Source organism: Musca domestica, unplaced genomic scaffold, assembly GCF_030504385.1.
Source record: "Musca domestica strain aabys unplaced genomic scaffold, Musca_domestica.polishedcontigs.V.1.1 186, whole genome shotgun sequence".
Taxonomy (NCBI): domain Eukaryota; kingdom Metazoa; phylum Arthropoda; class Insecta; order Diptera; family Muscidae; genus Musca; species Musca domestica.
Window position 1 is genome coordinate 86,319 of NW_026712242.1, and position 15,250 is coordinate 101,568.

The 15,250-nt window shown below is 36.8% G+C and overlaps 1 pseudogene; it reads right to left on the minus strand.

The window, feature by feature from the left end:
* Window positions 1-9,665: 9,665 nt before the first annotated feature.
* LOC101900047 (titin-like) lies at window positions 9,666-14,485 on the minus strand (annotated as a pseudogene).
* Window positions 14,486-15,250: the final 765 nt, after the last annotated feature.

The window sequence follows — 15,250 nt, forward strand, 5'->3', positions numbered from 1 at the left end:
TTAGCAATTTATAAAAATGTGTTTTTGATTGGTTAATATGCCCTAAATTTAGTAGACTGTCATTTAATGCAGAATTGGCAAATTATTATAAGAATGCATTGTGATTGGCTGTAATGCCATAAATGTTAATATACTGATAAAAATCCAATGGTAGCAAAATTAATATTGAAAGTTAATTAACAAAAGTGATTGACCTTATAAAAATGCTTAAGCAACAACTTTACAAAAGTTGGAGTTTATTTCTTTAAAAAAATATCTATGGGGTCATTATACATAACTCACGCGTGAATCACGCGCACCTCACCTCATCTCTCACCTACACATCATCTCACTCACATAATAACTCTAGGGAGTTTTGTTGTCGCTACCGCTGTCGAAGCCATTATCCCCACTCCCCAGAGTTTAAAAACATAGAAAAATCTACTTTTTTTGTCAAAACATTTAAACATTTTGACATATCAATGTTCTACCTGTATTCTTCTACCATGAGAAATTCAGTTACCATAGTAAAGGTGAGAATACATAAACGCTTTTTTTTTGACTGGCTTAAATCATCGGCTGGCTTCTTCGGAAAGAATAAAGGAGCGTAAGGCCAAAATCGAATTAAGTCAACCTAAAACTCCTTTGTTCCTCTACGAAGAAGTCAGCCGATGACTTAAGTCAGTCAAAAAGTGTTTTGTGTATTCTCACCTTAAACTTGTACATTATTGCATTTCTGGAACGGAAACAGGAAATTGTGTACATAAATTCATACCAGAATGAAGACAAGTAGGACATTTGGTTGTAGTCATGGTACAATAAGGAGGTAGAACAGGTTCGTAAAACTACAGAAATACAGCCCTGAGGCTATGCCCGCTTCATGTCAGAATTATTCAAATTATAGGCAACAAGTTGTTTTCATATATTTGATATTTTGTCCATTTTTAAAATGAGTCAATAACGCGAAAGATAAATGAAATACCTGGGTGTTCTCTCAAAAATACGATCCTAAGTGTTCAATCTCTCAATTCCATGGCAAATCTCGTTAATATTTTAAAACGCGCCCCGCAATTTAAGTTTCTTTCAATCATTGATTTTGAAAATATTCTGTTTTTATTTTTAAAAAACAACAAACACATACACAAAATTGGCAGAAGTCGGGCACGCTTAGGCTGGAAATACATAAAGCGCTTATCTGGCTGGTTCCTTCGAAATTAACAAAGGAGCCTAGGGCCAAAATCGAGCTAAGCCAACCTAAAACTCCTTTGTTCATCTACCAGCCGATGACTTAAGCCAGCCAAATAAGCGCTTTACGTATTTTCACCCTTACCTTTTTATTGTACCATGGTTGTAGTGTAAAGTCTTAACATATATGTAGTTTTTGTATGTTTGTGTACTGAATTAAGTAATAAACAATATAATTTAAAAACAAGTAAAAAAGCAGTAAGTTCGGCCGGCCGAACTTTGAATACCCTCCACCATTTGGAACGAATTAGAAAATGTTCAAAAAATTAAATCCAATAAAAATTCTTTTAAATCTTTAAAATATCTAATATAGGAAGGTGCCGATATATGGGGGATATACGATATTGTGGACCTATAAAGACAAATCTATGTCTGCGTGTAAGTACTCACAAGGAACTCCTTGTATGGATTTCAGATAATTCCATTGGAAAAAGTGGCTAAAATCATCAAAATACCGAATATAGGGGAGTACCGTTATATGGGGGCTATACTATATTGTGGACCTATATAGATGATTCTCTGCCGAGGTATAAAGTACCACAAGGAACTCCTTGTGTGGATTTTCAGACAATTCCGTTGAAAAATGTGGCTAACATCATCAAAATACCGAATATCGGGGGGTACCGTTATATGGGGGATATACGATATCGTGGACCTATATAGATAATTCTTTTTGAGGAGGACAAATACCCACAAGGGAATCCTTTTGTGGAATTTCAGACAATTCCATTGAAAAATGTGGCAAAAATCATCAAAATACCGAATACCGTGGGGGTACCGTTACATGGGGGCTATACGATATTGTGGACCTGTATGGACAATTCTCTGCCGAGGTATAAAGTACCCACAAGGAACTCCTTGTGTGGATTTTCAGACAATTCCGTTGAAAAATGTAGGTAAAATCATCAAAATACCGAATATCGGGGGGTACCGTTATATGGGGGATATACGATATCGTGGACCTATATAGATAATTCTTTTGAGGAGGAAAAATGCCCACAAGGGACTCCTTTTGTGGAATTTCAGACAATTCCATTGAAAAATGTGGCAAAAATCATCAAAATACCGAATACCGTGGGGGGTACCGTTACATGGGGGCTATACGATAGCGTGGGACCTGTATGGACAATTCTCTGCCGAGGTATAAAGTACCCACAAGGAACTCCTTGTGTGGATTTTCAGACAATTCCGTTGAAAAATGTGGGTAAAATCATCAAAATACCGAATATCGGGGAGTACCGTTATATGGGGGCTATACGATATTGTGGACCTATATAGATAATTCTCTGCGAGGTATAAAGTACCACAAGGTACTCCTTGTGTGGATTTTCAGACAATTCCGTTGAAAAATGTGGGTAAAATCATCAAAATACCGAATATCGGGGGGTACCGTTATATGGGGGATGTACGATATCGTGGACCTGTATAGAAATTCTCTCTCAGGGGGTAAATTACTCACAAGGAACTACTTGTGTGGATTTAAGACAATTCCATTGAAAAATGTGGCTAAATCATCAAAATGCCGAATACCGGGGGTACCGTTATATGGAGGCTATACGATATTGTGGACCTATATAGATAATTCTCTGCCGAGGTATAAAGTACCCACAAGGAACTACTTGTGTGGATTTTCAGACAATTCCGTTGAAAATGTAGGTAAAATCATCAAATACCGAATATCGGGGAGTACCGTTATATGGGGGCTATACGATATTGTGGACCTATATAGATAATTCTCTGCCGAGGTATAAAGTACCCACAAGGAACTACTTGTGTGGATTTTCAGACAATTCCATTGAAAATTGTGGCTAACATCATCAAAATACCGAATATCGGGGGTACCGTTATATGGGGGCTATACGATATCGTGGACCGATATAGCCCATCTTCGAACTTGACCTGCCTGCAGACAAAAGAGAGATCTGTGCAAAATTTTAGCTTCCTATCTTAATTCGTTTAGACTGTAGCGTGATTATAACAGACGGACAGACGGACGGACAGGGCTAAATCGTCTTAGAATTTTACGCTGATCAAGAATATATATACTTTGTTGGGTCTAAAATGATTATTTCGATGAGTTACAAACGGAATGACGAACTTAATGGAAATTCTGTTGATATTAAATTTATATTACAGTTTTTGTGAGGAACAAATGTTTCCGTTTTTGGATGATGGAGAATGGAGATAATCAAATAAAACAACAACTTGTTGCATTTGTTATTGCTTTACAAATTTCAATAATTTTTCAATCAAAAATTTCAATTCCAAAATCAGTTTGACAGACTTTTATCCCAGCAGCTGTATCGATGCGACTACCTGTTTTCTTCTACCATGCATGGATTTAGGCTGGAAATACATAAAGCGCATATTTGGCTTGCTTAAGTCATCGGCTGGCTTCTTCGTAAATGAACAAAGGAGTTTTAGGTTGACCTAGTTCGATTTTGGCCCTAGGCTCCTTTGTTCATTCCGAAGAAGTGAGCCGATGACTTAAGCCAGCCAGATAATATACGAAGAATTACAGATAATTTTCTGTGTTAGGGTGTAGCATCCATTTCGAACTTCAAATAACGAATTTGAAACAATTCCAGTGAATAATGTCGGTAAAATCATCAAAATACCGAATATAGGGAGGTACCGTTATATGGGGGCTATATGAAAACGTGGACCTACATGGCCCATTTACGAATTTAACCTGCCTACTGGAAAAATAAATATATGTGCAAAAATTTTAGCTATCTATCTCAATTCATTCGAAAGATAGCGTGATTACAACAGACAGACGGCAGATCAAGCTGATCAAGAATATATATACTTTGTTGGGTCTGACATGAGTATTTCGAGGAGTTACAAACAGAATGACAAAGTTAATATACCCTCCATAGTATGGTGGAGGGTATAAAAAGTTAAAAAGCAGTAAAGGGTGAAATACATAAAGGGCTTATCTGGCTGGCTTCTTCGTAGATGAACAAAGGAGTTTTAGGTTGACCTAGTTCGATTTTGGCCCTAGACTCCTTTGTTCATTTCCGAAGAAGCCAGCCGATGACTTAAGCCAGCCACATAAGCGCTTTATGTATTCCCAGCTTAAGTTCGACCGGGCCAAACTTTGAATACCCTCCACCATTTGGAAATTAAAAAAAATAAATAAAATCCCTAAAAAATTCTGTTAAATTTTAAAAATACCGAATATTGCCGTTATATTGGGGTCTATACGACGGGGACCTACATTGGCATTGTTCGTCATAAGCCATTACCATATTCAAATTCGAAACTTGAAATAAACGGTGAATAATGTAGCTAAAATCATCAAAATATCGTATATAGGGAGGTACCGTTATATGGGGCCTATACGAAGACCTGGACCAGCATAGACAATTTTCTGTCGCAGGCTATAGCATCCATTACTAACGTCAAATATGATATCTCAAACAATTTCGGTGGGTATTGTATCTAAACTCGTCAAAATACCGAATATAGGGAGGTACTGATATATGGGGCCTATACGAAGACCTGGACCTGCATAGACATTTTTCTGTCTTAGACTTTAGTTCCCATTACGAACTCAAAATACGTAATTTGAAACAATTCCGGTGAATAATGGCGCTAAAATCATCAAAATACCGAATTTTGGGAGGTACTGTAATATGGGGGATATACGAAGACCTGGACCTGCATAGACATTTTTCTGTTACAGACTGTAGTTCCCTTTACGAACTCTAAATACGTAATTTGAAACAATTTCGGTGAATAATGGCGCTAAAATCATCAAAATACCGAATTTTGGGAGGTACCGTTATATGGGGGCTATACGCAGACGTGGACCTGCACAGAAAATTTTCTGTCATAGGCTGTAGAATCCATTACGAATCTCAAATACCAAATTTGAAACAATTCCGATGAATAATGTCGCTAATGTCATCAAAATACCGAATCTAGGGAGGTACCGTTACATGGGGGCTATATGAAGACGTGGACCTGCCAGATAATTTTCTGTCATAGGCTGTAGTATTCATTTCGAACTTCAAATACCAAAGTTGAAACAATTTCGGTGAATAATGGCGCTAAAATTATCAAAATACCGAGTTTTGGGAGGTACCGTTATATGGGGGCTATATGAAAACGTGGACCTTACTTGGACTTAACGTGCCTACTGGAAAAATAAACACGTGTGCAAAATTTTAGTTTTCTATCTCAACTCGTTCGAAAGATAGCGTGATTACAACAGACAGACGGACATGGCTAAATCGACTTAGAATTTTATGCTGATCAAGAATATATATACGTTATTGGGTCTGACATGAGTATTTCGAGGAGTTACAAACGGAATGACAAAGTTAATATACCCTCCTTAGTATGGTGGAGGGTATAAAAACAAAATATTTTCAAAATCAATGATTGGAAGAAACTTAAATTGCGGGGCGCGCACTAATGATATTAACCAGATTTACCACGGAATTGAAAGATTGAACACTTAGGATAATATTTTTGAGAGAACATCCAGGCATTTCAATCATCTTTCGAGCTATTTGACTCATTTTAAACATGAACAAAAACATCAAATGAAAACAACTTGTTGGATATAATTTTGAATTATTTCAAAAAATATGGAAATTACAACTAGTGTATCGACCAAATTTACCCTTTTTGTGACAAATATAAAATACTACACAAATAAAAAACGGGATATGTTTGGTCGGGCCGAACCTTTATACCCTCCACAAATTTGGAATTTAAAACTCGCAAAAGATAACAAGCACAATTGCGGAAACACGTTTAAAATTATCGGACAAAAATTTATAATTTTGGGATAAAACCCTGGTAAAATTAAGAAGGTAAAGTTATTTCAAATAAGCATACCCATCGCTGCATTTTCTGTAAATTATCTTGTCAAATTTCACTGCATAAAAATATGTTCTCACCTCTGATTTGTGTATTTACAATGGATTTATAAATATATATTTTGACAATGAGTCGTTGTCAAATGAAAAAATTGTAACCATACAATTACATGACTTTACCTTCTTGATTCTAGTAAGGGATAAAACATGGTAGAATTAAGAAGATAAAGTCATTTCAAATAAGCATCAACACACGCTACAAACTGGTTGTACAATCTGGATAGGTTGTATTCAAGATTGTATCGTTTGTGGCCCGGTTGTACGAAGTTGTTTCTCGGTTGTACAAAAAATCAAATTTTTTGATATTTGGCATGTTGTACCAACCGATTGTAATGTTTGTGGGCATGCCGCATACAATTTAATTTTGTGTTTATTTTTGAAGAGGCAACACCATTGTTTCGCACATCAAAACAATACGAAATCCAATCAAATGTGTGATTCTAATTTATATATAAAAGGAATTTCAATTTATAAAATGGCATTTCAAAAATTAATTATAAATAAAAGCAATTGTGTCAATTATAGAGAATGAATTATTTTCGGTGTCATCTTAACTCAAATAAACTCTACGAAAAGTGAAGTTGTACACTAAAGTTGTGTTCCATTACTTTTAGTAGTAAAACTAGCAGAAGAGAGAACAGTTCGAAATGTCATTCTCATTTAGCTGTGCTCAAAAAATAAGGGAACGGAAAATTAGCAGAAATGCAATAAAATGGCAAAATCCAAAATTCCAAAAGTAAACAGTCTAAACCGGACTGGTGAAACCTTACTGAAATGGACGCCAAAATTTAAAAAAAAATAGTATTGAAGACGATAAGTTAAAATTAATAATCTATAATAATAATTAATAATCTGATTCCTCATTCAGCCAGTCCTCTTCACTGCTGCAATCATCCAAAAGTGAATACATCAGTTGCTCCATATTTTCTCTTTTTGTTTTTTGCACTACAAATATTAGTTTTTAAGTTGATGTTTTCATTATTTTTATTGTGACGCGCGAACATTGAAATGTATCAATACATTTTCCAACCTTGTTAGCCCTGCCAATTGAATGTCAAATTTACAATATGCACATTTCTGCTCGGTCAAATTCATGTAGCTAAAACAAGCAGAAATGTGCACCGCTCAGCGCCATTTTTTCTCGAGAGAGCTGCAAGCAAGGTAGATGTACTAGGTAATCGCATCAGCCCAGCTGACGGCACCATTAAATGTCAAAACGAATTGTTGTAATGAAGAATTCGCCCTAAATGAATGCAACAACAAATTTGTTTATGTTGTCTTCCCTAAAAGTACCTTTTTATAATATTTCAAATAATTTAAGAGTAAGTTAAGAGTGAAACCAGTAAAAAATTTAAAGAACATGAAGGAAGGAGGTTAGAATGGAGTGCAGCTTTAAGAATTAAGTTAGCCTCAACATCTAAGATTCCCAAAGCACATCACGGGAAGTAGTGCAAGAATTAGACTCTTGTCATTTGCAGTTCCGGAAAACTTTCGGTTTAAACCAGTAAAATATAGTCATTATAAGTTTCTTTGTTTAAAAAATATCGCAATACTACAATTAATACTTATTTTACTCTTATTTGTTTTACAATAAAAACTTTTATTGCGACGTTCGTTTACGACGAGAGGGACAGAAAATAAAATGTAAACAAACACCTCGTTTCTGATTGGTTGAAACAAATTTGCCGCAACTTTTAAATGTCATGGCGAATCTATGTTTTTCGCCTTAGATGCCAATTTTGACATTTGAGGGGACCACAAAAGTTGCTTTGTTGTAGCAATTCGCCGATGCGGTTACCTGTTAGATCTACCTTGGCTGCAAGTTTTGCTAGTTTTTGGAGTACGGGAACGCGTTGTAGCAGAATCAGTACTAATTTATAGGCTCTGGAACACAACTTAAGTTGTATCGTTTTTGACCAAAACACAAAATTTGAGTACTCTCCAAGTTGTACAACCAGTTGTATCGTGTGGGGCTTGCATAAGGGAGCTATCGAAAGGTTCGTGAAGATCGCCCATAATTGCAAACTGTAGGATCATGTTGAATAAAAATTATTTAAATTTGTAAAAATTGTTGAAAAAACGCGAATTATAGTAGCCTCCGAATGACGTAGTATAAAAAACATATAAAAATCCACTTGTATTTGAAAAAACATTTAATTTTTTTGACATATCAATGCTCCCAAGCATTGATGCATCTACCTGTATTCTTCTGCCATGGTCATTACAAATTAACATGATTAGACGGGTTGGCGGACACATGAATCAACTAGATCACCGAGGCGATCTATCCCTATATCTTAGATTCAATTTTGTGGAGAGAAACCTATTATTCAATTAATAAATTGTTGTATGTTTACAAGACTATTTGACACAAGAAGGCTTTATTTTATTTTTGTATATATTGTTTTTTTGGGAGGAATTTGTAAATTAAGAAAATAAAAATAATAATAGTGATAATAATAATAATATAGGAACAAAATTCAGGGTGAGATAAGAAACTACAACAAAGTCAAACGCCAGAATTTTTAATTTAATTTTACCCCGAGCTCATTTTTCAATATTTGCCGAATGGAATATTGCGATATGTTCAGCTCACGAGCCATTTTTCGGCCACTGCGAAGCGGGTTTCGATCAAGTCGCTTCTTCACTTTTCGAACCATTTCTGCTGATGTTGCTGTTTTCTTCCGTCCACTTCCTTGACGTCGGGCTACGCTACCAGTATCACGGTAACGAGCGATGGTGCGAGACACAAAAGATTTATTCACGTTTAAATTCTGGAGTGCTCTAACGATAGCCACTTGTGGGTTTCCAGCCAATTATAAAGAAATCACACTATCACGCTTGAATTCCATTACAAAAAAGTTTTTTTTCTGAAAAATTCTTACCAAAATGCTTTTGTACGCTTGTTAGCAATATATTGAACTGTCACTGGAATAATTTTAACAGCCGTCGTGACGAGTGGCTTAGAAATGACAGCAGTCTGAAGTTGGTTACTGTATAGGGTTACCGTTATATTCCGATCCGATTCTATACGAAGATGTGGATATGCAGGGCAATTTTTGTCATAGGCCATTACAATATTGAAATACGAAACTTGAAAGAATTCTGGTGAAAAATGTCGCAAAAATACCGAATATAGGGAAGTACCGTTATATGGGGGCTATACGAGAACGTGGACCTGCATATGCAATCTCCTGTCATAGGCTGTAGCATCCATTACGAACTACAAATACGAATGTTGAAACAATTCCGGTGAATAATGTCGCTTAAATCATCAAAATACTGAGTATAGGGAGGTACATTATATGGGGGCAATACCAAAATGTGGACCTATTTTCAATACCAAAAGTCCTGCAGACCAAACACATGTCAGTAAAATTTCAACCTACTTCGTTCGGAAGCCAGAGTGATTTCCACAAACGAACAAAACAGACAAACTGACGGACATCGTTAAACCGACATAGAATTTTATGCTGATCAATAATATACATATACATACTTTGTGGGGTCTAAAATTTATTTGACTGATATGTTTTTACTTATTATTCAAGAAAATCATAGCAAACCTCTTCAAAGAGAAATAAGCGAAAAAAAAAAAACAAGAGAAACCCCCTCGGATAAATCACACAGAATTCGGAAATACGTCGGCTAAACGTGCCTGACAAAACTTCAGAGTTTGAGCACACTTGTCGGAGCACCGACATTTGATTCGCTGTGTAGATAAAAATTAATAGATCACATATGGATTTGGAGATATTTAAACTTATTGCTTTTTATTAACAATTCACGATGTAAAATCGATTTAAACTAAATTATATTGTTTTAAATTAAACTTATCGTCTAAACTATCCCTAAACTAAACGCATCATTGTTTTCTCGGTGATGAGTATTGCCTTATTTCTTGTTGGGCGTCAAGGAGAAACCGAGAGGTTGTTGAAACGGCACGTGGTGGTATTGAAGGAAGTGGAAGGGCAGGGCGATTTGTTGAATCCGCGTTACCATTTGTAGCGAATTGGTCGACGCCTGTGTTTGCATATCCGACGCTGGCGACTGGTTAGCCGTTTCAGCGGTCTCCTCAACGTTGATGTGAAATTTGGGATTTGTCTTTGGCGGTATGGATACTTCAATGTTTTGGCTCTCTTGGGTCGCGGGCTCCTGGGAACGTAGCTGACCCTGGATTTGTTGATGTTGTTGTTGAAATTGAGTTTGTTGCTGCTGTTGGTATTGACTTTGTTGCTGTTGATGATATTGAGCTTGTTGCTGTTGTTGGAATTGAGCTTGTTGCTGTTGCTGGAATTGAGCTTGTTGCTGTTGTTGATGCTGCTGTTGGCGTATTAGCTCGCCACGAATCGCTTGAGCCTGTCTGGTTTGCTGCTGGGTTTCCTGAGTTTCTTCACTTTGCAGTTTGCTTAATCTCGGCTTATGGTTTGAGGGAAACACAGACAGGTCGTGCGAGTGTTGACTGTATGACTCAATTTCTTGACTATGCTGTTCCAGACCCTTGTGTTCGTGATCAATAAAATCGTCGTCATTGTTCTTGGTGTGGTCCGAGTGCTGGGAACGCTCAAACTTGTAGGGCTCCTTTGAGTGTATGTACACTGGAACCTTTTTCTCGACCTCAACTCTATACGGAGCCGGCACGTATTTTCCACCTCATATGGAACTGGTTTCTCAACATGTATTGGAACTTTTACTTCGACTGGGTAAGGAACGGGTTTGACAACGGCATAGGGCTTGGGCACAGCTACCAGCTTATTGACGATTTTCTCAACGGCATACGGTTTGGGAACGTGTACGATTTTCTCCACCACCTTCTCGACGGGCACGTGGACAACTTTTTCCACCGGATATGGGACCTTCTTCTCCACGATCTTTTCGACGGGTACGTGAACAATCTTCTCCACAATTCGCTCCACCGGATACGGTTTTGGGATGTGGATTATTTTTTCCACAATTTTTTCTACAGGCACGTGGACAATTTTTTCCACGATTTTTTCTACCGGATATGGAACCTTTTTCTCTACAATTTTCTCCACGGCATATGGCTTAGGGACATGAACCAGTTTCTCAACCGGCACTTTAATGATTTTTCCACGGATACGGCTTGGGGACATGCACGACTTTTTCAACTAACTTCTCGACGGGTACGTGGACGATTTTCTCCACGGGGTATGGTTCGGGAATTTTCTTTATAATCTCCTTGATGTGATTGTGATGGTGGTGGTGATGATGGTGTTTAACTTTAATTTTTTGTGCTTCTCGTGTTTTTCCTCCTCAGAGTGGAAATGTTGAGTTTCTTGAGTTATTGGATCGGAAAATTGTTGTTCCGCTTGAATTTCTAATTGTTCGGTAGCCTCTGGCGTTTGAGTATCAGCTTGGGGACCGGCAAGTTGTTCTTCGTCCTTTTCGATAATGTGCTCGTGCGTCTCTTCGTATGTATGGAAGACCTTGACCTCATCTGGTTGAGTATTTTGCTGAGCTGGCTGGGAATTATGGATGGGCTTCTTGTGTCTTGGCTGAACCTTTAGCAGGATGTGTTTCTTGCGGCGATTGATGGGCTTCAGTATGGCTGTGTGTCCATGTTTGTGTGAGCCCCTTTTGCCGGGCTCTATATTGCTGTTCGGGTCGGGATGAATCTTAAACTCGACTTTACCCGATTCTTGTGCATGCAGATCGGGACTGGTCGATTCCGACTGTTGTTCCTCATAGTTGTGGTGATGTATTGAGTATTCGTTTTCCTCGGTATCATCCGCCCTTCCTGTCCTGGCAAAAGTAATACTTCCAAATAACAGTACAACCAGCAGCACCGGAATGCCCAATTGCTGTAAGAAGAACAAGTTTTACCAATTACACAATGCTATCAATTGTATCTCCTGAATGCTGAAAGATTGTATGGCTATGTCAACAAAAGTACTCTTCTGTGACTAATAATTTACAATTATTCGGGTTCCTCAGCCGAGAGACTGCATAATATTCCAAAAAAGACGTGTCTTTTATTTTCATCCCAGAGATGTCTCTGCTCAAGAATAGAAAGACCAACACTTACGTTGGAAATACAGCGACGAAACAATAGGAAACGGTGCAAACTTACACCACATCGAGGAGATAAATAAGAAATTGGAATATAATGGGACTCTTATCTCACATTTTATAAAATATATGATTATTCAAAATGTTGACATTTTGTGGGGGAGGTCCGGAAGAAGTGGACCGATTCCGCCCATCTGCACACTAGATCTTGTGTTGTTAGAAATATACGAATGTGACAACTTTGAAAAGATTCGGATATTCATTTCGCCTTTACGAGGGCATGGTGCTGTCAGTTTTTCATTCCAGATCTTGTGTTAGTAGAGGTATTGGAATGTACGAATGGTAGTACTATTTTACTACTCTGTTCTCATTTCTACCACTTTCGTTACGGGTTCTGGGCAAACGATTAGATCTGCTCGGCTTTTACATTGCTTCTATTCTTGTTATTATGGATCGAATCAACCTAAAAGACATAATTTTTTATACACTCCACCATACTATGGAGGGTATATTAACTTTGTCATTCCGTTTGTAACTCCTCGAAATACTCATGTCAGACCCAACAAAGTATATATATTCTTGATCAGCGAAAAATTCTAAGTCGATTTAGTCAGTTTCGAACGATTTGAGATAGAAGGCTACAATTTTGCACACGTGTTTATTTTTCCAGTAGGCAGGTTAGGTTCGTAACTGGGCCATGTAGGTCCACGTTTTCATATAGCCCCCATATAACGGTACCTCCCGATATTCGGTATTTTAATGATTTTAGCGACATTATTTCAACTTTGGTATTTAAAGTTCGAAATGGATACTACAGCCTATGACAGAAAATTATCTGTGCAAGTTTACGTCTTCGTATAGCCCCCAATAACAGTACCTCCCAATATTCGGTATTTTGATGATTGTTCAAAGACATAGAAGTATAAATATGGGACAAGACAGAGTCAAAATATTGTCACATGGTGTAAATACCTCTGTTGTTACGATATCATAACAACATAATCACCAATGTTAAGTTGTTTTAACAGCAAATGCAATATTCAAACGTCAGTGAAATGCAATTTTTAATTCAAATTTTTGGTTTACAGAAAATTTTATTCTTAAAATTGCTCTATAAATATAATTTTTATGCTAACTTGTCACTATTGTGAGCATATATATCTATATATTTTTCACATTAACTATTTTTCCATTATGCATTTTGTCCAGTCTTTAAGCATGTCCAGGTCTTCGTATAGGCCCCATATATCAGTATCTCCCTTAATTCGGTATTTTGACGAGTTTAGGTACAATACCCACGGAAATTGTTTGAGATGTCGTATTTGACGTTCGTAATGGATGCTATAGCCTGTGACAGAAAATTGTCTATTCTGGTCCAGGTCTCGCACAGCTCCAATATAAAATTTTTAAGGATTCTATTTTTTGAAAATTTCCAAATTCGTTCCAAATGGTGGAGGGTATTCAAAGTTCGATCCTGCCGAACTTACTGCTTTTTAACTTGTTCCATATTAAAAATAACATAATGAAATAAGTACCGACATATAATCGACGTTATCTAACAACCCTTAAAAATTTATTTTTTTATTCAACAGACCTCGCAATTGATTAAGCATTTGAAAATTTGCCTCGTAAGTGCTGGGATCTAAAAGAGGATATCTGTTACTGACTTAGTATATGTAATTCTGTGGAAATCACTCCAACCTTCGAACGAATTGAAGTAGGTTGATAAGATTTTACTCAGATGTGTGTTTGGTCTGCAGGACTTTTGGTATTGAAAATGGGCTATATAGGTCAACGTAAGATATAGCTTCCCTATGACTCTACCTCCCAATATTCGATATTTTTATGATTTTAGCGACATTGTTGACCGGAATTGTTTCAAATTTTGTAATGGGTCCTACAGCTTGGGACAGAAAATTGGCTATGCAGGCCCAGATCTTCGTGTAGCACCCTTATAACGGTACCTCCCCATATTCGGTATTTTGATTATTTTATTCACCGGAAGTGTTTCAAATTTCGTATTTGAAGTTGCTAATGGGTACTACAACCAGTGACAGAAAACTGACTATGCAGGTCCATTTATTCGTATAGCCCCCATATAACGGTACCTCCTTATATTCGCTATTTTGTATGTTTGTGCGACATTATGCAACGGAAGTTTCGTATTTGAATATTGTAATGGCCTATAAAAAATGCTTTTGCACATCCACATTTTCATATAGACCCCAATATAACGGTTACTCCCTACATTCTGTATTCTTAGATTAAGTTAACGGATTATTTTTATTTCCGGCCGAACTTACTGCTTTTTTACTTGTTTGTTTCAGATTGTACATGAACAAAACGACAACACTTTGGATAAGTAAAAAAATGTTTTTTTTCTAAAATAATTTTTAAAAAATGTTAAGAAAATTAATAGAAGGTGTCACGATGTTAGTTAATACCAAAAATTACGGCTCCGAATGACGACATTTGACAGCTTCCGTTATGTTTTTGTGCATTCAACAAGATGAATTTTACTGGAACTGTATTATTGTGGGAAACGAATACAATGGCTAAGATGGATGTGACGAAATAGGCCATTTCATTTCAAGACAGGGGTTTCTAATTGAAGCTTCTATGCTTTATAGTACAGTCACAAATTCGTATTCGAAAGCATCACTATTCAAGTCTACATTTTTGCCAACATTCAGAACGTATTTCCCACCTACATCGACCAAAGCATGCGATAACATGCAAATTTCGAGTTTCAAAAAAAAAAAAACTTGATTTTCCTAATGTCACGACTTTTTTAAAGGGTTCTCAAAAATGTTATTTCATAGAAACCTTCTCACTGCAATAGAGACAACTGAAGGAAATTTCAAGTCAAATCGGGCCAGCCGCTCTCATTTGCAGAGCTACTATACATTTTTTACACTATTTTAAGCATATTATAATACTCATCAGACCTCAGTTTTCATTTTCGTCCCTAAGATACGATACGATAAATTTCGTTAATTGCCGAAAATTTAAATGAATTTGGTGTAATCGACAACGTCGTAACTAAATCTAGCCATCAGAATTACGAATCCATAGTAACATGATTCAAAAATTCTTATTTT